This window comes from Plectrocnemia conspersa, unplaced genomic scaffold (genome assembly GCF_051122295.1).
Source record: "Plectrocnemia conspersa isolate PC_06_02 unplaced genomic scaffold, ASM5112229v1 ptg000002l, whole genome shotgun sequence".
Lineage (NCBI taxonomy): Eukaryota > Metazoa > Arthropoda > Insecta > Trichoptera > Polycentropodidae > Plectrocnemia > Plectrocnemia conspersa.
The window spans coordinates 13,475,555-13,499,336 of NW_028277166.1; the positions used below are offsets into that span (position 1 = coordinate 13,475,555).

Sequence of the window (23,782 nt, forward strand, 5' to 3'; positions counted from 1 at the left end):
TTAGAAACTATTCTATCAACTGATCTTATATATTTAATTAATAAATAATACATATATGAAAATGGTTCTTTAATATTATTAACTCTAATTAGATTGATTTTAATATAATTGCAATAACTAATACTATTTATTTAATGAATTTTGGAAATCTCAATAAAATATTCAGTCTATTATTATAAATTCGAAAAAATGTAACTATAGTTTTCCCATTATATAATAATTTATTATAGTATATTTTTTTAATAAGGATATTTATTAAAAAAATATTAGTGTAAATTTATAGTGACATTTTAAATTACTGTAGTTTTATAGTGACATCTTCTGACGCTGTGCAGTATATAATAATATTTTGTCAGTGGATATTCATATAGCGATTTCAATAGTTGATTAAGTAGTAGTAGTAGGTTATAATTAAACTCGTCACATTTACTAATTTACCCTTTTTAACGTAGTTAAAATTTTATATAATTAATTTAACCACACACGCCCGTTTATAATGTAATGTAACCGCTACTCGCTTCATCTTTTATTATGCATTCCAATTATTTCTTACATTAACACCAACATGCAATCGTTACAGGCGAACGCGTTCACGTTTCTCAAGTTCAGCGATGATAATAATATAATGTATGTATATACACGTGTGTATTTTTACTTTAATATTTTGCGTAGCAGATTGTGTAAATTTTGTGTTTTATTCTTAAATTCCACATAGCGTGAGAGCGGTCAGAATAAGGGATGTTTTACCTGACCGAATTTGCACCGTGCTATTTTCCCACGATATTTTAAAGATTCAATTGTGAATTAAACGGGACGAAACGCCCCACTTTTTGTTACGTATGAATGTATAAATGTATATATTCTTGGAATTCGGCTACCTTTTGTGCACCATAAAGGGACAATGCCTCCGATTCCACACATATTTAACTCGTGCTCGTTTTTAATTGTGTAATATTGAAATTTTTAGGGCATTAATTGAAAATTTAGGTCAATTTCTTGCGCACGACGCACAATTCGCTGACATTATTACCCAAGTCGGCGTTAATGAAACGATATGTTAATCGAATCGATGTTGTTCTATTGTTTGACTATCACAATTCTGATAGATTCAATTTTAACATCGATGTATAAATATATTCAAAAAAATAACCTTTTAATGCACTAATAAGATTCCTGGAAACGTGTGTTGCAAAAACTAATCTTAAGCAAGATCTAAAGATATTCTCAATCGTGTCTTATAGTGGTGTTATTATAATATTATCACATCGAAAGAATTCCGAACATATTGCTTGTATTCGCACTGCTTACCTAATCTGGAACTTAACTCGTTGAACGACTGTTCTGGGATGCCTTTTGCAGCCTCCGCACTCAAATTAATATTGGCAATGTCACGTATGAGAACCGCTGCTGGTTTGCGGTGCGTTTTAAAAGCCGCCAGTCGAAACCAGCATTGGCTCCTTACGATAACCTGAAATTCCAATCCCTTCTTCTTGGAATAATGGGCGCCTAAAATGAAACATTCCGCCCGTGATAAGTGGACGTTGTGTGTGTGTGATATTACCGACATCATCTTTTATAACCGTTTTGAGATGTAATCTCGCACTGAAGCGTCAAACTTTTTTTGCATAGTTAAATCGGAAAATGTTAATCCGACTCTAACGATGCGTTCAATTAGAAGAATCGATGGTTTTATAGCCACATCTAAAATTAGAATAATTGAGCGAGTTCATTAGTCCTCTTGTAGCTTGTCTCACCACCCTGAGCATGTCACATAATTAATAGTTTCTGGTGTTAACTATACGATACTAAACTCGCTCTCGTTACAACTAGATGATACCAGAATCGGCGTGCATCCAGGGAGGTCTCTAACCGTGGCTCTATTTATTTATTTTGTCAACTAATTATATAATCATTTATATCTCGGAACTGTTTATTTAATGATTTATGTTTATTTATCCTTCGCATCGATCTTCTCGGTCGGTCACGTTTGATGTAGCGCACGATGAAGTCAGGATATGTTCGTAATTAAGTCAGTGGCGTCGCGTCCCACCGTTCGGCGTTAATTATTGTCTTTCTAAATATAGTTGACACCGTTGGCAGCTTATTTAAAGCAATGAAATAATTATGGCACTTTCTACGGGCGCTACGGCTATGTATTTTTAGTCAAGTTTAGTACCCAGACGTGCATTACGTACCTGCTAGGATTTGTCAAGCGATAAGAATAACACTGGTTCTCGCGTGTATGCACAATATTTAAATATCCTGTCGGAAAGTATGGTTGCTGTATTTAATTCCATTTATAATTACCTACGTGTACGCGTTATCAGTTATCACAATTCAATATTTGTTTATATGTAATCGTCATCGCGATGTAAAATTCTTGAATGGAATGTGACCGATAAAAACCGGAATGATCCGTCTCCTACTGGATCGTAGAAGTTTCCTTTTCATTCAAATACAACCAGATAAACGCTGATTGTGATCTAAATCAATGTTTTCTAACATTCTACATGCCGCAGCACACGGATGATTTTTTTAAAACGATTCTAAACATTTTTATCAAATATTATAAATAGTTTATCCGATGAATGTTGGGATTTTTTCAATAATGAATTTTTTGTAGATATCATCGATCTTGACCAATTAGTACTAAATGCTTTTTATGATTTTTTTATAGTAAGGTATGATGCATATTATTTTTTATTCTATTAATTATGAATTTTTAAGAAGCATCCATCTTAATAAAAATGTTAATTTAGTATAAAAACAATATTTTTGTAGCATGGTGTTACATGATTAAAAATATAAATTCGAAAAATTTGTATTTCCCTCTAAAGTAAATACTCTACAGCCCAAATGTATCTAATGTTTTCTTCAGCGATCTGGAGATTCTCACCAAAATAACCAATAGCTGATATATCAGATTTCGGTAATCAAAGGGTTAATTTTATTCAATCATATAAAACGACTAGTTTGTCTGAAATTTAAAAATACTCGCGACACATCGGTTAAAAAACATTGGATTAATTGATGACCTTAATATGTGTCACCATAAAGTATGTTCTAAAAATAGCTCATTAAATTGTAAAAAAATGGCCAAAGTCTTTTGCTTGTATCTTTTTTTCAGACAATGCCAATACTCAATTTGCGTCACGAAAACATCATTAATTGCATGCATACACATACGACTCGTCATCGTCATGAATGAACGCCGTTTTTATTGTGTCGCGATTTTCATTGAGAGTATGATTGTCTCTTGAAAACTTCTCGCAGAAAGTTTGCTCACTCAGTGTAATAATTCCACTTAATTCGTTACGCGCGTCATGCGTCACGAGCATATTGATGAGACTCGTTGGAAGAAAAATCGATTAAACGAAATCAATCATTTCGGAGTTAATCGAGCCGAAATCACCTGTCTAATTGCCTAGAACTAATTCGAGAAAAACACTTCCGTCGAGGATCATCCGAGCCGATTTGAGTTTACTCGCCAGTACCGTTTTGGTCCACATGGCCGTTGCACAAGCCCAAACCCTAATGTAGGTCAAAGGGAAACAATAAATCAGTCAGTATAATGCTCTTCTGCTGGTTAGAGAATAGTTCTGAGAACCAAAGTCTGAACTGCGAGCTGCTCTTGTGTACCACTTTAGCGTGTCCATTGTCGCGATGGACATTGCACAATGTAACGCGCGAAGCGGCCGCTTCAAATTTTAATAATAATAAATCAGCGATGTCCTGACGTACCAGCGTTGATGTATTACAGGACGCCACTGTCCTAGAACGTATCGAATGATGGATCGCTTTGTTTTTTCAGAACGATCGAGGGTAACTCAATTCGGTGTCTCAATTTTTAATTGCATCTCGGGATAATGCGTTTGTTTTAAATGTGCGTGCATATATGTGTTTAGGCGCGCATTACATAGCCTAATTGTCAGTATAATGATAGGGCTGAAGAAAAAGGGTCCAAAGCGTCGGCCCCCGTTTGACTGGCGGTGCCAAGTAACGCCGAGGTGACCATTAACTCGTCCAGCTGCGGTAGTCGAGCATTGTGCCGGTTATACCATGCGGGCTCATTGAATCGAACCGGCGAACTTGTCCGTGAAATTGAAATTTATTCAAGAGATTAAATAATATGAAGTACACGCCACCCCTGTTGGCCCCCACCGGGCGGAGAGCTCGCTAAACTGCCAGAGTTGAGCTGAATGCATTGCGATAACAATATTGCACTGCGCCGGTGTGAAATGCAAGTGTTCTTTGTTCGACGGCCAAAAGGCGATTCCGACTTTGGTATTGTCATTGTTGACGCAAAACCACAGATAAGGGCGGATGGGCGTTTATGGGTCACAGAAACCTCAGTAGAAAAGCAGCATTACAGTACAATTCCACATTAGAATCACTTAGTGCTTCTTCATCACTATATTTGAGTCACTATCATTCGTCTCTGCTTTCCTTTAACACTGTGCATTTCAATCGTCTATTTTATGTATTCGAAGCTCTTTATTAATTGTCAATGAATATAGAAATAAATATAAAAAAGTAATCTACCAATAACCATATGAATAAGGTCCTACTATCTCTACATATCCTGAATTGTTCTTCCGAAGCACTTTTTATTTTTTTATAACCATATTAGTTTGTTCGCTTATATTTTCTTCTCTGGCAGGTCCCCAAACAAAATGATATTTTTCAGTATTTATAGAGTCGTCAAATTTTTCTGAGACGCTTTTTTTATGAGCATTAGTTATTTTGCAGATGTAAGATTTACGTAGCATATCTATCAGAATAGTGGGAGTGAAGTTAATTTACACTTACAGCAAACGAGTGGCTAACTTAGCTAAATTATTTATATAGGAAGATAATTAAGAATGTTTCCACTAATTCAAATACCATTTTTGTAATTTAAGAATTTAGAAGTTAGCCTTGTTTTATGAATTATTCAAAAGAAGATAACAAAGCATAGATCTAAAAATTTGCAATAATTGTGATAAATATATATATATAGTTACTCAAATAATGATTTTTTTACCTATGGTTAAATTAATGTTTCATACCTTTCTCGCACTTTACTCATTCGCTTAACAAGCTACATTTTCTTTTGAGCAGTATCTTGATTGTATAACTATCACATATTGCCTATTTATGGATATGTATTCGATTCATCGAAATTTTGGCTTTGCCTTATTTTACCTAACTTAGAAATACATATTCGGACATTATTTGCTCAATGGTAAAATTTTCCGAAAATCTACCACGAAAATGATTCACATATCTAAATCCTAAATTTAATCCTCCTACCAAAGCAGCGTCTGATGCCACTTTCCTTCCAGCGTAGCATAGATCCGAGAGATCTCCTAGAAGCTGCTATCCTCTTCAGTCATGTCTTAGGAATATTTTACCTCCTATTCAATTAAATGTCCTGTCCAATAGAGCCTTTGAATTATATCGTTAGAGGGACTTCTCCATACAGATATTATTTTTTTCCACAGCCAAATTTTAAATATGCTGTTTTATAAAATATCACAAAAGTTGTTTAGGCTCATTCAAGAACGCCAACTCCTTCGATGCACACCTTTGTTGACAAGGAATATTGTGTTGTTAAAGGCATAAATTATTTCAAAAAATAAATTAAAATTGCGTTTTAGGTGTATCATTCATATAAATATTATTCTTACCTCCACTCCTGCGATGTAACCTCATGTTAAATTGCTTTCCTACTTTTAACCCACATACAGAACACCATAAGCCTGAGCATTAAAAACGACGTCGGTATTAAGTATAAGATAACAGATTACATAATTAATTATTTATATTTTAAGTCCCATTACTTTGACACGTCTACGACCCAGCGGTAGTGGTGAAATGATGCTTGGATACATTTCTCGTTTCACTGGGTAGTTGTCATTCGTTTTCTTCCAGTTCTTGGCCTGATATTTTATGCTCTATATATATTTATTTTATAAGGTGCCTCGCAATAATTACCAAGGCTGTATCTTAATGAGTGAATATACAATTGAAAAATAAAAATTTATGTACTAAAACCGTATGGGATCTGAAACCGTTTGCCATAGAGAAAGCGGGGCTGAAAGCGGACATGCAATTAAATACTTAATCGATTAAATAATTAAAATGAAAATAGTGTGAGTGCAAAACGTACTCGTCTCGTGTGAATGTTTGATTGGCGTTGATCCCATACATAAAACCCGATGGGAGATTAGCGTCGCGAAACAATCAAGCCTCTCGGCTGTGTGGCTTCTTCTTTCGTGTCCGACTCTCCGGGTCGTTACGGCGAGTTTTTGCATCAATTAGATGAGGGTAACCCCCTCGGATGGATCCTTTTCTATGTTCTGTCTCGGTGTATCTCATTACACAGCCGAGAGGCCGCCGAGCGTCTGGCGCCCGTTTGGCACGCGCAAAAGTTGACGAACTTTAAACTGCCATTGTGCGATACTTAGCTGCACTGTTTATGAATAACAACAAACCCGGTCACAGTGTCGAGGGGGAAAGACGTTGCAAATGGGCCATTGAAAGTAATTTACTTCGGAACTCATGAATATGAAGCGCGCCTCGAACGCTAAAGCCTATTGATTTAATTATGAAGGTGAGGTAACTTTTCGTCGCCACTTAGTATTACCTGCGACCCTACAACTGTGGCTCGCAGTGTTTCATTTAACATAAATTCATCCAGAATATTAGCTTTAACTCCACTCTAATTAATTACTACAAAAAAATTAAACGCGTCACGTTATCAGTTAATAAAACTTGTGACGTAATATAAATATATTTATAACTAAACGTACAAATTCTTGCATTATCATAGATTAAATAAAACATAATTTGTGTAATCGTACTTTTTTTTTAAAATAATTAACTAACGTAATAATTTGTTTTTGTTACAGTTTCTTGAGTGAATTTATCGTCTTTGATCTCCGTCACGGTAAGTGAAAATATTCAATTAGACTAATGTGAATTTTATAGAGAAATTGTTGCACGCTTTGAGAAGCTCTATCTCTATCTTTCGTAATACGTATGTATATATGCCTATCTGTCCACTTATTCAAATTACGGGTTTCAGTTACGTTCGCTCTAAACCTATTTTTGTTCTAAACTGGGGGATTTCAAGCAAAAAATAAGTTATTAAAAAAGCATTCAAGTTAATTATTCAGATAATTTATTATTATTCTTAAAAACTCGTATAGATAATCTAAAAACGCTATTATGAAACATTTTAGAGTTTTCAATCCTAATTAGTTTATTTTGCGTTTTTTTAAAGCAATTAAGTTATGTGAATTTTCACCGAGGTTTATAATGCACGTGTGCTTGCTCGAGGTGCCAATTATTTAAATTTAATGTTAAGCTGTTAAGGTACATTTAAAGCTTATTATCATTTACTGTCCAATGAATTTATATAATTATCGTGAAATTCTTTAGAATTTCACGCTACAATATAAATAGATTAATGGCACGCACGGTTTCCATAATAATTAAAGAATTCCTGCACATTTTCAACCAAAGATAGCGTTTTTTAATGTCTTTTGTAATTCAGCTATTCCTACAGCCTTCGCCATAATATGGGGCATCCCTTAAAATGGCGTGTAACTCATTACAAGTGCATAGTCTCACCGAAATATTTTAGCAGGTGGTTTTAATTGAATTTATCATTTTTAACTGCTCACTTGAGTTAAAACAAGTTTAATTGCTTAGTCTCGCTAAAGTGACCATTATTTTCAATTGCGTGATTTTGCATATTATTGCCTAAATATATCGTAAATTAATAAGCACTTAAATTGTTTACGACGCACTGTCCAAAATGCTTTGAAACGGTTCAATGAATGTGGTTCTTACAAATCAAAGCCAAGAACTGCAAGAACGCGAAGATTGAATGTTGGTTCGGGAGTACCTTAAAAATCATCGAAAAACATCTTCAAAGTTGGCTGCTGAAATCTCTGCAAACAGAGAATTTTTGCAGACGGTTAGAAGCAGGCTCAACGATGTGGGACAAAAGGTTATAAAGTCTGACACTGAATAAATAAAATTCGATGGTTAGAGTGGGCCCGAAAACACCGAGCTTGAACATTTGAAGATTGGGTGAAAATCATTTGGTCCGATGCATCTAACTCTAAAGTAATTTTAAACTAAAATTGATTAATATAAACAATATTAAGCACTTAATTTATTCTAAAATTTCTAAAGCAGTAATTTTTTAAAATAATCATACTTTTTAAATTTTGGGACCCCTGGTGTAGTACGGAGAAGAATATCTAACTGATTGCGTAGCACCCAAAGTCAAATACTTGGCGGAAGCGTTATGGTCTGGGGTTGCATGACAGCACAGGTGTAGGAAACCTGTACACTTGCGAGGGTAGTATGAATAGTGACATTTATATTTTAATGTTAGAATCCAATTTAATGGATTCCTGGGAAATATTTCCAAGCACAGACCTCGCCACCATCTGATTCCAGCAAGAAAACGCTCCATGCGTGCCATAATTCGCTAAAAACAAACAGGGATTGTTTACGTCAAAGGATTTGACACATTTAGGATGGCCTATACAGACACCAGACCTAAATCCTGTAAAGCATTTATTGCAAATCCAAAATTAAGCTGCGAGTAAAATTGCTGATGGAATTGAGAAAATTGTTATCATCGCAATAATCGATACTCAAGATCCTCTCAGCATCCAAGATTGTGACCATGATCTCTCCAGTCGATAATGCGACCTTAAACATCTTAGGAAGTGGTGTGCTACTTGTACTGACTCCTAGTGTGATCGACAGTAATATGTTTTGCCATAAAGTCGTCTCAACTCCGAAACGGCGTAGCCATTTCCAGTATCCACATTTCACTGGCTTTTTACTGTAGTAGCGTCAAAAATCCTTCTGGAAGCGATGATAGAAGATTCCACCACTTGTATATGATCGTCTAGAAGTAAAACGTTTCCCGTATACATAATACTTACAACTCATTTTAATGGAGCTTCATGATTGCTATTGATTAAATTTTCCCCATGTTGCACTCTTGAACATAAAATTATATGTTGACTCGCTGATTACTAAATATCTATTGAACCAATTGTTAGACATCTCACTTTATGAGTAGCTTTACCTCGATTCTGCGAGTTCGTCTACTTCTCCTCGTATGTGAAAAATAAAAGAGATTTTCCGGGAAATCCTACCATCTAGATTATTTCTTCCGAATCAAATACTGTACATGAAATATCAATTATCATTAGCATATCGCATGAGCTGTAAAGCTTTTTACCGTATGTGGGTCATGTGAGAGCAATTTTTCTGGAAAATTCTATCAATCGAGCGTGCAAGTCTCTTAATGACTTCATCGCCGCCGTTTTAGATTTTCTCACATTCGTAAACGCGTTTCGTGTCTGTCTGTACGTTTCGTCTCGCGGATCGCGTGCTTGGTTCGCGTAAAAACTGTCTTGGGTGAATAATCCGCAGACAAGCAGCGGCTGAAGTTCAAACACCCCGGCGCTTCCTGTGTAGACTATGGTCTCGCCTATTTCTCAGGCGGTCCTACGGCTCCCATGGCTATTATTCATCTGGCTCGAGATTCGTCTTGGGATCCCATACCAGTAGCTGAATGATCCAGGGGAGCACAACGCGGACACGCTTCATTTCATTCGTGATATCGTTTACGTGTGAATACTTTATATTGCATAGAGATATAAAGAAATATAAAATGACAGTAGATAGTTCACGCAGAAGCATTGGAGGGACAAAATTAAATTGATTTTTTAAATATTCAACCATAACACTAAAAATAAGTAGTCATTGGTGTCAAAATTGATCATTAGATTTTTTCTAGTTTTTTTAAGTAGTGCGCCTTTTCTTCATTATATTTAAGTAAAATCTAAAAAGGATTTTATCGAAAATATTGTCAAGAACATCATATACAGTAGCTTCAGTATTCACAATATCCACATTGAGTAAACTTTTTCATGAGACATCTCGACATAATTTTTTAAGATAGTCATTGGATACAAATATGATTATTTCTAATCGGTTTTATTTCAGTGTGACATTTTCTCGAATCAATTTCTCCACTTTTTTATGTTTATGTTGTGGTAGCCGATGATCTTCTACCAAATACAGTGTATACTCTCGATTATTCGAGTGCGGATTATCTGTTTTTTTAATGAAAATACGCGTCGGTTTGGAAGATTTGAAATTCATAAAATTTATCTTTTTCTGAAAAAAGAGACTGATGATTATTCAGGGGACTGAAATAAAAATTATTTTTGTTTAGGACGCAAAAAACGATTGTTTTTGCGCTCTCCTATTGACCAAAATTCAGTTTGAATACTTTGATCTGTCCTTTTATATCAAAATTCGTAGTAATATCGGTAAGGATAACTATTCAATTTTTATGCCATGGGGAAACACCAAAATGCGGATAAACCATTGAAATGATTTCTAATAAAATATTTCGTTTGACTTTATTTAAAAATATTGCTTTTGACGTAAAATTTTGACTTCTGAGAAGTGATAATTGTTTTTGCGCCCTCCTATTGACCAAAATTAGGTTTGAATATACTTTGACCGATACTCTTACATCTGAAGTCTGTAGTACCGGTAATGATAGCTATTATATTTTACTTCTGTTCTTCTTCTTCCACGTATTTTCTCCTTAGAGATGAGTTGGCTTAGTTTATTTTTTGACTTGACCTAATGAAATTTCTAAAACTGTAATTAATTTTAGAACTTTCATTGAATTCATATTTTAAAATATGAGGGATAACCCAAGAATTTCTGGTTCACAATCAGGAACGCTATTTCAGCTTTTTTCATAGAGGGGAGGGGGCAAAAATTGGCCAGTCAGTGTTCGTTTTTTATTTAATATTTCGATTTTATTAAGATTCATAGTATTTCATCACATGACATGCATTTTTCTGCCCAAATTCAAAGGGGACAAATTTCCCAATCTGCCCCTTACGTTCTAGTCTTATCAAAATTCTTCTATTCAAAAATCTTGATCAATTTCTGGGAAAAAATACGATATTGAATGTTATGCAGGGAATAACACATCTTGGTCAAAAGTAAAGCAAGTAACACCTGTTCGATCGTAGAGAAAAATTCTTAACTAAAAAATGGATGAATTGAGTTCTGAAGCAAAATATCTGGAATGCGCAGATTTATGGAAAATTTAAAATGCTTTTAAAAAGTCGATCGGAACATCAAGGAGCAGTTTGATCGCGATTTTTCAATGCAGAATGATCCGATTTTTCAATGCTTGAATGATGCGGATATTGTTTTTATTGTCACTCAAACAAGTAAAGCAGATACTAACAATTACATTAGTCAAAAGACGACACTGAAAATTACATCGTTGACTACCTCGACCAATCGATATAATAGCTCTTAAAAATATTGTACTGATATTCGAAAATTATTTAGATATTCTCATAAGCAATAATAGTCTGTGTTGTTAATATATTATAAGTACATATTTTAAGACCAAATAAAAATTGGTAGTTTCGATTATCCTTGCCTTTCTTCCTCAGCATTAGCCCGGATAACGGAGAGTACACTGTACTCCAAAGAGTCACTTTTAGTCTTGGAAGGGGAACGTTCCACGTTTACTTTGGATTTAATATTTTTTCTTGTTTTGTGATATACTTTATTTTGATGGTTCTTAATATTCAATTTTCTCCTTGATGCAATCTCAATTGACGTGTTTATATGCTGATCACGCAATAAATGAGTCGAATGTTACAAAATTTACCTTATCGTATTCACTTCAATGAGATTTCTTTAGTTTTGGAATGAGTCATTTCCTTCGCCTCATTTCTATGAACTTATCTATATTATACGTTACAACCAAATATTGCTACATTTTCAAAATAAGTCTTGAGGTATGATACCGGAAATGAATATATGAAGAATTACGTTCGATTATTTTTAAAATCGTATTTTGATATACAAACATGATACTTCCTCAATCTGTCTCCGCGCGTCACGCCCACAACTTATGTAGCTAATATCCGCTATTTAAATTCTCGATCATATCCTACGTCCACGCATTTCAGCCGCTCTATATTAAACTGCAATAAATTATATAGCCAGCGTCCGCCGACCGACAGTTGGCGATCCCTCCGGAGGTTCATCTGCGAGGCGCTACGCACGCGCAAGTGTGTGTGAGCACGCGTTGTGTACCCCTTTTTTTCCACGCCAGTGTCAAGATGATTGTAGTACGTTTTATGAATGAGACGTTCGAGTCGAGAATTTGGCCATTGATAAATATGTAGATGCTGGATCATTCCTCGCTCGTTCGCGTTGATGATGATTGTTGTATAAGAGGAAAAAAGTGTCTTCTCGGATGCTGCCGCCTGTGTGTGGCCAGTTTAGTGGCCACGCGTCCGGTTCACGTGTGCGGCTGGATTTCACCATTTCGGAGGAAATAGCTTCCTTCCAGATAAAGAAGTCGTTAATGCTCGGTGGCGGAAGCAGCCGGCGCTGCCGGATGTTCCAAAACAAGTTGCAGCACGCGACGGACACTTCCTCGCCGCATCTTCGGTCCGAAAGTGTCCGGTCAAATGCTGCGTGTGTTGTTGCATTCGGCCACGTTCCGTGCCACATATCACCGAGGCTCGTTATAGCTGCGGTTTCGATTCGTTTCCGGCGAGCCATATTGTGAATGATTCCACGTCTTCCTGTTACGCTACCGGTTCGTTTTCGCCTCTTTTTATCGCCAAACAAGGCGATAATCGGACGGATGGAGTTAAATCGCGAGCGTAGTGAATGAAACTGCTCTTGTCGTTTTGCAAGAAATTTGCTAAAGCTATCAACAATATCTGATTCACAGTGATGTTCTAGAATCTAGTATCTGATCTCCATTCTTCTTCTAAGTCATCACCACTAGTTTCTAGTGGAAGCTACAGGGCACTTTCGATTAATGGTCAAAAGTAAAGCCAGTAACACTTGGTCGATCGTGGAGAAAGATTCTTCCTAACGTAAAAATACTGAGACTGCGGCAAGTGATATATGTATCTGAAATATACAGATTAATAGGAAATTTAAAATGTCGATCGGGAAAACATCGAGTAGTTTGATCGCGATTAAAATGATCTATTGTCACTCAAACACAAGAGGAAGGCAGTGATAGTGAGAATACAAGTGAATAAGATACTAACAATTACATTAGTCACAAGTAGGGATTCCAATCCCGGGCCAAAATTTTGATCCCGGGATTTCGGTATTGCAATTAGTCGATCCCGGGATCCCGGGACCAGTCCCGGGATAATTTTCATGTTATTTTATCGACAAAAATAATTTAAAATGAATAATCCAATATATTTTTACATCTGTTTTTTATAACGTACAATGTATAAAGTACGTATAATTTTAGTCTTGGACTTAAAATAGAAAATAATATAATAAAAATAAAAAAGGGAAGGTCTTATATATTTATTTGAGAAGAAAAAAATGAACTTTTGACAATGTATGTACATACTATGTACATTCATAGACACAATTAATTGAAAACATTATTTTGAATAAACTCACGAAGTAACATCAAAGCATCAAGTGTTTTATCATTTAGCCATGATCTGATTTTGGTTCCTAAGCAGCCTGCTGCTGAAAAAGCACGTTCAGACTGACAGCCTCAAAGATTCACAGATGACATGTGCAACTCGCGCAAGTTTGTACACGAAATATAACGATGTTGTCAATAATAATTCGATTGTGCTTGATAAATCAACCAATCCGAAAAATTCGGGATTATGTTTTATAATCCCGGGACTCATCGGGTATTGAAAATCGTCCGGGATCCCGGGATCCCGGGATTCGGGATCCCGGGATTGGAATCCCTAGTCACAAGACTTGAAACTTTACTGAACTACATTGAACAAAGAGGATTCGAATATAATAATATAATAACTCTCAGAAACATTCGTACTGTTATTCGAAATTTATTAGGAGATTCTCAAAAGCATAAACAAGAATCACAAATTTTCTTAATAAATTAAAATCTGTATTGAAAATATATTTTAAAATAAAATAAAATATTGGTAGTTCGGATTATCCATTTTTTCAATTATCCGTGCCCTTCCTCCCTATCGTTAGCCCAGATAATCGAGAGTATACTGTGCAGTGTACATGATTCAGTCTAGCTTTAGAGATTGTGAACGAGAAATTCTGAATAATGTCAATTTTCTTTTCTGGAGAATATTTTATTTTGAAATTTTGAAAATCTAATTCTTGAGAAATTATTTATGACAATCTTGAGAATATTTTAAATTTGTACCTTATTTTTATATTGCATTCTAAATTAAATCATTGTCCGAAAATTCTAAAAGACACGAGTGTGACGTTAATATCATTGTTCATTTTATTGCACAACCCAAATTGTTTTCATTTGGACGAATCACAAAATAATAAAATTATCCAAAGCAACATTGAAACGGCTGTTTCATCCATTAAACACTTAATTCAAAGATGAACTAAATAGCTGATGAACATTTTCGGACACTGACAAAAGAGATAAACTTCTACAAAGCAACTGGAAAGTTGACGGACATTCTAAAACTTCTAAAAACAGTATTTAGTATAATAAAACCAATAGAACGAGGAAAACTTTTCTCTGAAAATTATCGGATAAATCAATAGATTGTCTTCGTTTATAAAAGACCATTTTCTTAGAGAATAAATTCTTCCATTAATTTTTTTGATTATTTTTCCTCAAAATAATTATATATTATTCTTTCTTGTTATAAATCGTGATTCGTGATATATTTTTGTAAATATTATTTTTATCTGTATTATTTGTGGACAATTTATAAAAAAGAAAAAAAGTTTAGTCTCATATTATTTCAGTATTTAGTTGAAAATATTTCAAAAATAAAATGTACGTTGTTCCTAATAAATTTTGAAAATTATCGATTTTCTAGAGAAAATTAAATAAAATTCTCCTAATCCTCGAAATTCATAAAATTGATAAAAATAAGATTTCTCATCTTGAATATCTATTCGAGATGAGAAATGAATATCACACTAATTCGGTCACACTTCGTCGATTAACTTTATCGTAGTCCCTTTGACTTTTGCATTGTCTTCTTCTCTTTTGACAATTATCTTTAAACACTTCTTTGTCAATTTTTCGTTAAGCCAAACACGGTGATTCATTTAGAACTCGTTATTAATTATTGCTCGTATGACTGCATTCGATGCTTGCAAAATAGCCAGAATGATAATATTACAACATTTATATCTTATTTTAAGTATGCCAGAAAGGCTTGGTGTTGTCCTACCATTGCCGGGTCACCATCAGTAGCAATTCATTAAATATTTCAGTTTCCAAACATTTAGTAAATAACAGTTCTTGGGATTAATCTAAAAGTAAAGCTTCTTTTCCCGACAAAGTTGACTCATGAAGCTGTATAGAGAATTCAGATATTTTTAAGTACTCACATAAAGAATTTTCTACGCACTGAGCTATTTCGTCAATGCTGTATTACTCAGTGGAAATCTTCTTATAATATCGAAAGCTGGTTTATCTATTATAATCTAGATTCTAGATTATAATATATAAACCAGCTTATCGTTTTAATATCAACAATCAGCTACATATATGGTTAAAAATAATATATCAAATTGGAACGCTAGTTTTCATTCCTCCTTCGAACGAATCGATCAAAACTTACAACATAGTCTTTATTATATGGTACTGTACGGTCAATAAGCATTGGCATTTTTTTGCGGAAAATGAGAGTTTGTTTATGTTGTTAATTTTATATTAATGCTTCCTATGGACAAGATTTTCCATCGAATGAAATATTACAATAGTGTTTCGCCTCTTTATGGCACTCATCGCCCGAACTGTACATTATCGAGTTCGTTTTCTCAGCATGTGTCCGCCACTATATAATATTTATATTGTGAGCACATTTCATTGTTCTCACGATGTCTCGAGCTTACTTAATTATTATGTAAGCTCAAACGCCATAAAGAATCGCTCATGCCTTTTTTATGCCCGACGACCGAGTACATTCTTAGTGCGTTTTTATAGTTTAATAGGTCATTTTTTAGACACCTACCGCCTTCTCGAATTGGACCACATGCAAAGGTCGGATGTTTTTTAAATTCGCGACTCACTCTCTTTGTGCACATCGAATGAATATGCAATGACGTAATTATTTGAGAGTGTACGCCCTTAGAATATTGTACAAATTACTAATATCCAATAATCCAGGATCGTATGTATACATATAGTAGCAAATTATAAAATATTAGTGCACAAGAATAGATAGATAAAGTAAATATTGAATCTGTGCTTAACTAAAATATTTTAAAATCATGTAGTTTTATTTAATGATTCAACGATTTCGTGGATTATTTCCTCGTGGTGGCGTTCACTTCGATCACTTCAATAGGTTTTTGTTTGCTCGTTGAGTGTGCAATTGATTTTTTTCTCAATTATGGCTCAGGGATATTTTATCGATGTAAATAAGGAATTATTTGCACACAATATCATTTCTAACTATTTTTGCTGATGACAGAATGTAAGAACATTCTCGAGATGCAGTCCAAATTTGAGCTTACGTGCTTTTCTATTGAAGGGATGAAAGAAAATCCGTGACTGTTTTATAATCCAATGTGTAGGAATACCTTCCATTCCGGAATATAAGAAGCACCCCCCCGGATCATCTAGCTCTCTTGATTTCGCAGTTGCCCGTAAACATATGAATTTATTTTACTCTCATCAAAGGGCATAAATTTCGTTCTATCTGAAACAGTCCAATTTTTGTGTCGATTGGGCAATTTCAAGCGTTTTAGACACTTTTTTGGGCAGGTATACGACTGTATACACCTCAAATGTTTTGCAAATACTCACTAATCATGTAAGTAGTTATTTTTACACTTAACCCGATTTATTGCATCCATTACAACATTGGATTGATTGACTATAACCGACGTAACTGTACGTAAAATTTTCTTGTCTATATCTAAATTGCTGAATACACATAAATATCGCAGTTTTTTACTCGATAATTATTTATAAATATTTTCACTACGCAAGTTTACAACGATAACAACAACTCTAAATGAGCGATAAAATATTTCGAGAAATTCAATCTATCTTAAATTCTTATGAATTCTAGAAGGTCTATTGTGTAAATATTATAGCGAATTTTCAAAAGTAACTAAAATACTGCAACATATAATACAAATAATATAAATATCGGTCCGAGCTGTAAAAGTAATTTATTAATATTAATTTCAATTGCCAGATATCGATCACTTGTCTGTAGTATTGTCACACGCACGCCTTGATCTCACGGTAAATTAACAAGTTATAGCGGTAGATTAACTATATACCATAATTTTATAGAATACGCTCATACTCGGTGGCGTAGTAAACATACTAATCTGCCAGTTTCATCAATAATTTAATTACCCTGTTTTTTGCGCATTTACGCTTATTCGCAACGTCTCGCTTATGTATATTTTTGTTGTTTCTTTGCGATTTCGCGCATCGGTCGTTTCGCGCGCGAACGCAGCGGCATCCTTGTTTGAAACAATCCACTTCCGGTGCTTCCCCCCCTCCCCTCCGTGACGTCACATCCCCATTCATAATACCAGCAGACCGTGCCGTACACACTAATGAGGTCAATGCACATCATTCTTCTTTTATTTCGTACTACGCACACTTACACACACATACGCACTTACGTAGTACGTATCTTAGCACTATGAATTAAAAAGTATCTTATTTTATACATATGTATATAAGTAAATAGCTTGCTTTAGTACTCGGCTTTCTAGTTATGTTGTACCATTAAACACTTGACCGTTCCTGTAGCATTGAGCTATTGTACTTGTGACTTATATATTGTCGTGGTGAAGGCAAGGCGAATTGAGTTTGAAGCCGCATGAAGCAAAAAATCAAATCTTCGTCCATTATATTGTCCATTGAGTAAAATTAACGTGCTGCCACTTATATTAAATCTTGATCATTGACACAATGTTATTTGTCAATCAGTAAAATAATCTGTAAATTTTGTAAAATTTGACTAGTCGCCCGATTGATGTTTTTTTAATCTCTACGCGAAAATCAGTAAAAAAAATGATGCCTAAATTAGACTTTAGGGGTGATATTTGACCAATGGCGCTCGCTGACTTAACAGTCTGCATTCGAAAGCTTTCTCGCGGAGAATAAGTACATTTTCCATGATTGCTGCTATTCTTTTATTTCGCTTTGTTTCAGCTCTCAATATTTATGCAAATATATATTTTTGTATAAAGTCTTGTTAGTGCACGCAAATATGCGATTCAATTATTTGCAGCCGCCGTCGATTTTCAGAAACATTCTTTCGTGTCGAATTTCGCGCAAGGTAACATAAAATTGTGTTTGACCACTGCCATTGAGTTTACACGACAACTCGCTCGGACGTACGTGAGAAAATGCATACATGTATGCATAAATCTCTGTTATTATCGTGCGAGGCTTTGTATCCGCGAATAGGATTTCAACGGGAGTTGTATTCGAAATTATTTATGTTGCACAAATGGTTCACAAACATTATATAAATAAATTAAAAATAATATAAATCACCACCCCCGCTGTTTTATTATCTAACAATTTCCTTATTACGGTAAACGTATTATTTTTTGTCTAACAACAGAATAGATTGATTTTCGCATGATGATTATTACGACCGATAAAAATAGACATTACGCTGGTGAAATAGGTTTTTTTCGTTGCTACGAGTAATTGTATTGTATTATTTTTGTTGTATTTTTGCATCGAAGGCTATGCTAATTGTCGCAGATCCTCCGCAGACCGCAATTGAACCGTAACTAGTGGAAGTCTTGCGGTCTGGAAACCTGTTGGCCGTGCGAAAGGCGATTCTTTTTCGCCTAGAGTTCGACGAAGTCCACCGTTGTGTTCGCGCCGACGTCGGTGCTTAATAATAATTGTTACGGAAATAATCGTTGGCTTGCCGCCGGTGTGATGGAATCACCGGCCGACCTTTCGAAGGCGTCGATTGTCAGCGCCGAGGAATCTCCCCGATCTAAATCGAGAGCGATCGATCGATATATTAGGTCGTTTCCGATGCCGCGTCTCTAAAGCCGCATTTACACGATGTGAGTTCGTCTAGAAATTTTATATTTCTCTCAAACCAATGGATCTTGAATATTTTATATCCCACAAAGTGTGTTGCATTGAGCTTCATCAGTACATTTACTTCAATTCCAAAGAGCAGTCTCCACCATGAGTAGATCCATCGTAGATCCAAAACATCGACCGACATATGTATATCTTATTCTAGAGATTGCATGCATGGTGTTCTTTGTTCTTTGTCATTATGTAAATAAAAAGTCTGAAGGACTACTTTTGGACAGCATGCGTGACGAGTAGAATCAATATTTTTTGCTCATTTCTGTCTCATGTTTACAGTTACATACATAAAACACTGCATTTTTTATATTCCATATTTGTTAATGAAACGTGTAAATTTAAGTTAAATAATTTATAGTTAGCTGCAAGTCAGCCCACACTTCCCCTAGATTCTAACCATATCTTCCTTGAAGAGGTATAATATGTAATTAATAGACCAACATAACTATTTTCAGCTCGCAACGTCGTTACAATCATGATCCATGAAGCTTTGAAATATCGTCAGTTTTTTATATCTATAGATGATATTAAATATTATTTTTTCAATACAGTTTCTTAGATATTATGTGAACTTATCTACGTATGGTTCTTTGCGTTATGCTGACTTTCTGCCTAACGTAAAGAACGGCACATATTGGCCTTATATCTTCCATTTTTGTAATAAAGGCGGAATAGCACTGAACTTGATAATCCAGAGGCTGCGGATTGGTTCCTACTGACTCTGTCACTTTGCAGACTAACTGCAAAATGACATATATTGATTATAAGCAGTAATTATGGCTTATACTTGTTTAAGTCTAGTGTTTCACCACTTACTTTATTTACGCATTCTGGTTCATCGATGTTTTTCAGTTCCCAAGAAATGTGAATTCTCATTTTCACTTCACGCTTTTCTCGATGCGATTATAATAATACAGTATATTATTGTACATATATTTATATTATTGATGAACAGAATGAACGGCTCTATGAAAAATTTTAATTAAATGAAAGAAAAATTTCGATTTGGCATTTTTCGGAAGAAATTATTCTCGAGAAGAAACACTACTTGTAGTTTTATCTTCGTTGTGACGAATTGGGCTCATGCCTGTCTTTTTTTTTAAATAACTTATTTTTTAATATTTTTTTAAAATAAAACTTAATGTATCGATATTTATTATATGGCTATCGATTCGATATTAAAAGATTCATGAAAATCTGACAAAAACTGCTACAGTTAACTTGTCGTTATCTACCATTTAGGGATATGCTAACGAGTCCGGCCACAATAGATCATGTAGATTTCTCTGTATGATAGGCAGCTGAATTCTGCGTGTAATTGTATATATTAATTGATTTATATCGTGGCAAGAATCTTGTTGCAGAGTCAATTAGGATTTTTTCCTTTGGCATTGTCCGTGGCCCACCGTTAGCAAAGCTATCTTTTACAGTGCCATAACATATTTGAAGATGCATATAAACTAAACGTAAAGGAGTGGGATAAAATTCGAGAAAACAGTAGAGGTGTAGGTTATAAATCAGTGCTATAGTCCTAAAATTCGTAGAGTTCTACGGTAACGCGTTTTTGTACAAAATCGTATACCCTACAGCAATATTTATACCCCCTTACATATCTCGGTATTGTATTTTACCATCCCGTGGATTAGAAAAAGGAAAGTGAACTAAAATAATGAAGAACAAAAATTAAAATAATTTTGTAGAATTATTAATAAAACAATGATTCGTCAAAATTAAATCTGTTAAAAAGCAACTTCATTTTATTTCATATTACATAAAAACATTTCATACAGACCGTCGAGATCAATCTTTGTAGCTACGTTCGTTATTTTTACATAGTCTCGACCTAGTGTCAGTTAATGGTCGATATTTTATCAGTCATGATCGAACATATTTCTTTGGTCTCGTCCAAGATGCAACTAAAACAAAGACACTTGAATGTTTTGCACCAAAAGCTGTATCTATAATACAATATTATTTACCGAAATGCATTTTATTTTTTGTCACATGCTAAATGTTGCAGTGGGTATACGGCGTATACCCTCCACTACACCCCTGATTATAATAGACAATAAGCTGCAACTTTAACTTTCCCCTTACGGTGCAAAAACATTCGCGCGCTCCGGTGATGTATACTCATTTTACATGTAAAAAAATATAATGAGAAAATAGTGATTTAAAATGGAAAAACACAAATATTTTTACGAAATAATCATAATAGTCAAAGTCGTAAATATTGTTGTAGCATAAGTGCTGAAAACGGATAAATGCGTCAGTTGTTGTGTTAATTGAATTTTATAAGCATGGAGACACAGATCTTTTGTGAGTATACGCTGTAAAGAGCTTCTTGAGATTTGCAATTCTTGTCCACAACGCCGAATTGATGTTCCGGGATTTTCACCAACACTCTCACGCACTGCTTCGACATTGACATTTGAACGGCTTGTTTTTGGACGACCCAGTCTCTCTGAATTTTTCGATTAATCTCTTCGCAGTTGACGAACTTAAAACACTGTTCCGATCATATTTTATATTAAATTTTCGAATTGCGGCCGCCAAACTTTCATTATTTTTGAGATATTGTTCAGTAATGATAACACGTTGTTGTATCGTGTAACGCTCCATTTTCACTAACCCTAAACTCTCAGCTGTCAATTTTTTTTTCAGGGTTGCCAACATTTGCTGCACAAATGACGGCAAAATCAAATCTTGCGTTAATTTTAAAACACCTTTTATATCGCGAATGAATATTCTATTCGACATACATATATATTTATAGAGATATTCACATAATAAGATAATGTACACTCAGTGTACATCACAGTAAAAAAAATGTTAATATCGAAATTATACAGTGATCATTATGATTTAATTTTTAAATTATTCTAAAATTAATATAAATGTAAAATCCAAAAGTTTAAGTAGCGCCGTCTCGCGTAGGGGACAATGCCTCGCCGCACTTTTGCATCGTAGTTTTGACGGAAAGGCGCACGCGGCCGATTCTTCCATATCGAAAAATATAGTACGACGATTGTGGTGGCGAGCGTGGAGGGCGAGGAGCGCGGGAGGAGCGGCGTGCGACTGCCGCCTGTCGCTCGCTCCCACGCTCCTGACTCCACTCCCGGCCACTGCGTGCCAGCGCCCCGGACGAGCCGCACGTCTACTGCGCTCCGCTCCGGTGCTACTGCCTGCCTACTTCACTTTTGCGCGAAAACGCCTTTTCACACCAACTTTTCCTTTTCTACGGATTCAATATAACAGTTCATTGTATAGTACCTGTTGAATATCACCGGAAAGTTATATAGAATATCAAGAAAATTACCTATATTACCCATGGGAAATATAATCAATTTAATCATAAATATCGTCAAATTTAATAAAACAAACAGTATGTTATTTTACCGATCTACTACTTTTAATGAAATATATTGGAATGTACGTACATATACACCGCTAGATGGCACGCGCGGAGTTTTGCTGGTGGTTTGCCACGATGACGAGAAGCAAATTTGATTGTTAATCGCATGGCTACGCACATGCGTTTTTAGATTCAGTTGTGTTCTGCTTGTTTTGATTTTTTGTTTAAACTTTGGCGGACGAGCGGTGACGGGTGGTAATTACACACGAATTAGGTAGCTGCAGTTTACAATTTAGTTACGTGTTAATTGGATGATATAAATAAGTGATCGGTGAACGAGGCACCACCGGTAGTCAAACTCCCGTCGCTGTCCGCCAAAGAATGTGCTGCCTTTCGCCACCGTGTTACCACAATTCCGACTAATTTTGACCGTAAATAAATGAATAAACACTCATAAAATAATTAATTCCCAATAAGAAAATGCTAAAAATTCGGTTGTGAATTGTAGGTTTCATCGATAATATTTAGTTGCAATCGATCATTTTAATACGTAATTACAGTAGTTAATAAAATCAGAAGCTATGCACTTAATTGCAGAAGACTTTTGTTGGCTGTCAAAGGGTTCATCTTTAAGTCGATTATTAATCTCTTCGATTAATTTGTAACGTTTTTTTGAAAGCAAAGATTGTTTACTATAAGAAAACTAGATGAACTTTTTTCAAATGTTGCATAATTTATTTAGCAGATTTTTTCAAAACGAAGGTTGTTATATCTAGATAAAAAATGATTAAAAAATCTGCATTTTTTATCAGTGAATAGCATTTGAAGGCACTACATAAGATTTCCTATTGGGTTGTAGTGTTGAAGAATCAGAATTGCAATTACGAGAGTTAAAATTTAATAAAACAGATGCTAAGAGATGCTATGAATTTATTCTGAACTACTGACTATTTATTTGAACGTGGATTTAACAACTCCGTCAAACCACTCTATATTGATAAGACTATGATATAGTAATCATAAGTCGCTTTAAATACAATAAACAGTATGTAAAGATCTTCAAAGACTTCATTAGTCCAATACATTAGTATATTGTGTACTTGGATATTAATATTTATTAATAATATAACTGAAAATTGGTCTTTGCTCTCTGAATAACTAAACCAATGTTCTTACAATGTTGACTCTAAATAATAATAATGCGTATTTATGTATATTTATATCCACCTGTCCCGTTAAGCCTTCCACGCGGTCCGCGGCCGCATCTGAAATATGTAAAAATATTATCATTATTA

General features: G+C 34.7%; 1 long non-coding RNA gene across 2 annotated transcripts in view; it reads left to right on the forward strand.

Moving 5' to 3' along the window:
* LOC148237733 (uncharacterized) overlaps positions 1-23,782 on the forward strand; it is a 49,581-nt gene that overhangs the window by 2,828 nt on the left and 22,971 nt on the right. For both annotated transcript variants that reach the window (XR_015812689.1, XR_015812688.1), the window contains exon 2: positions 6,894-6,931. This is a non-coding gene — a long non-coding RNA (uncharacterized LOC148237733). The remainder of the gene's footprint in view (positions 1-6,893; positions 6,932-23,782) is intronic.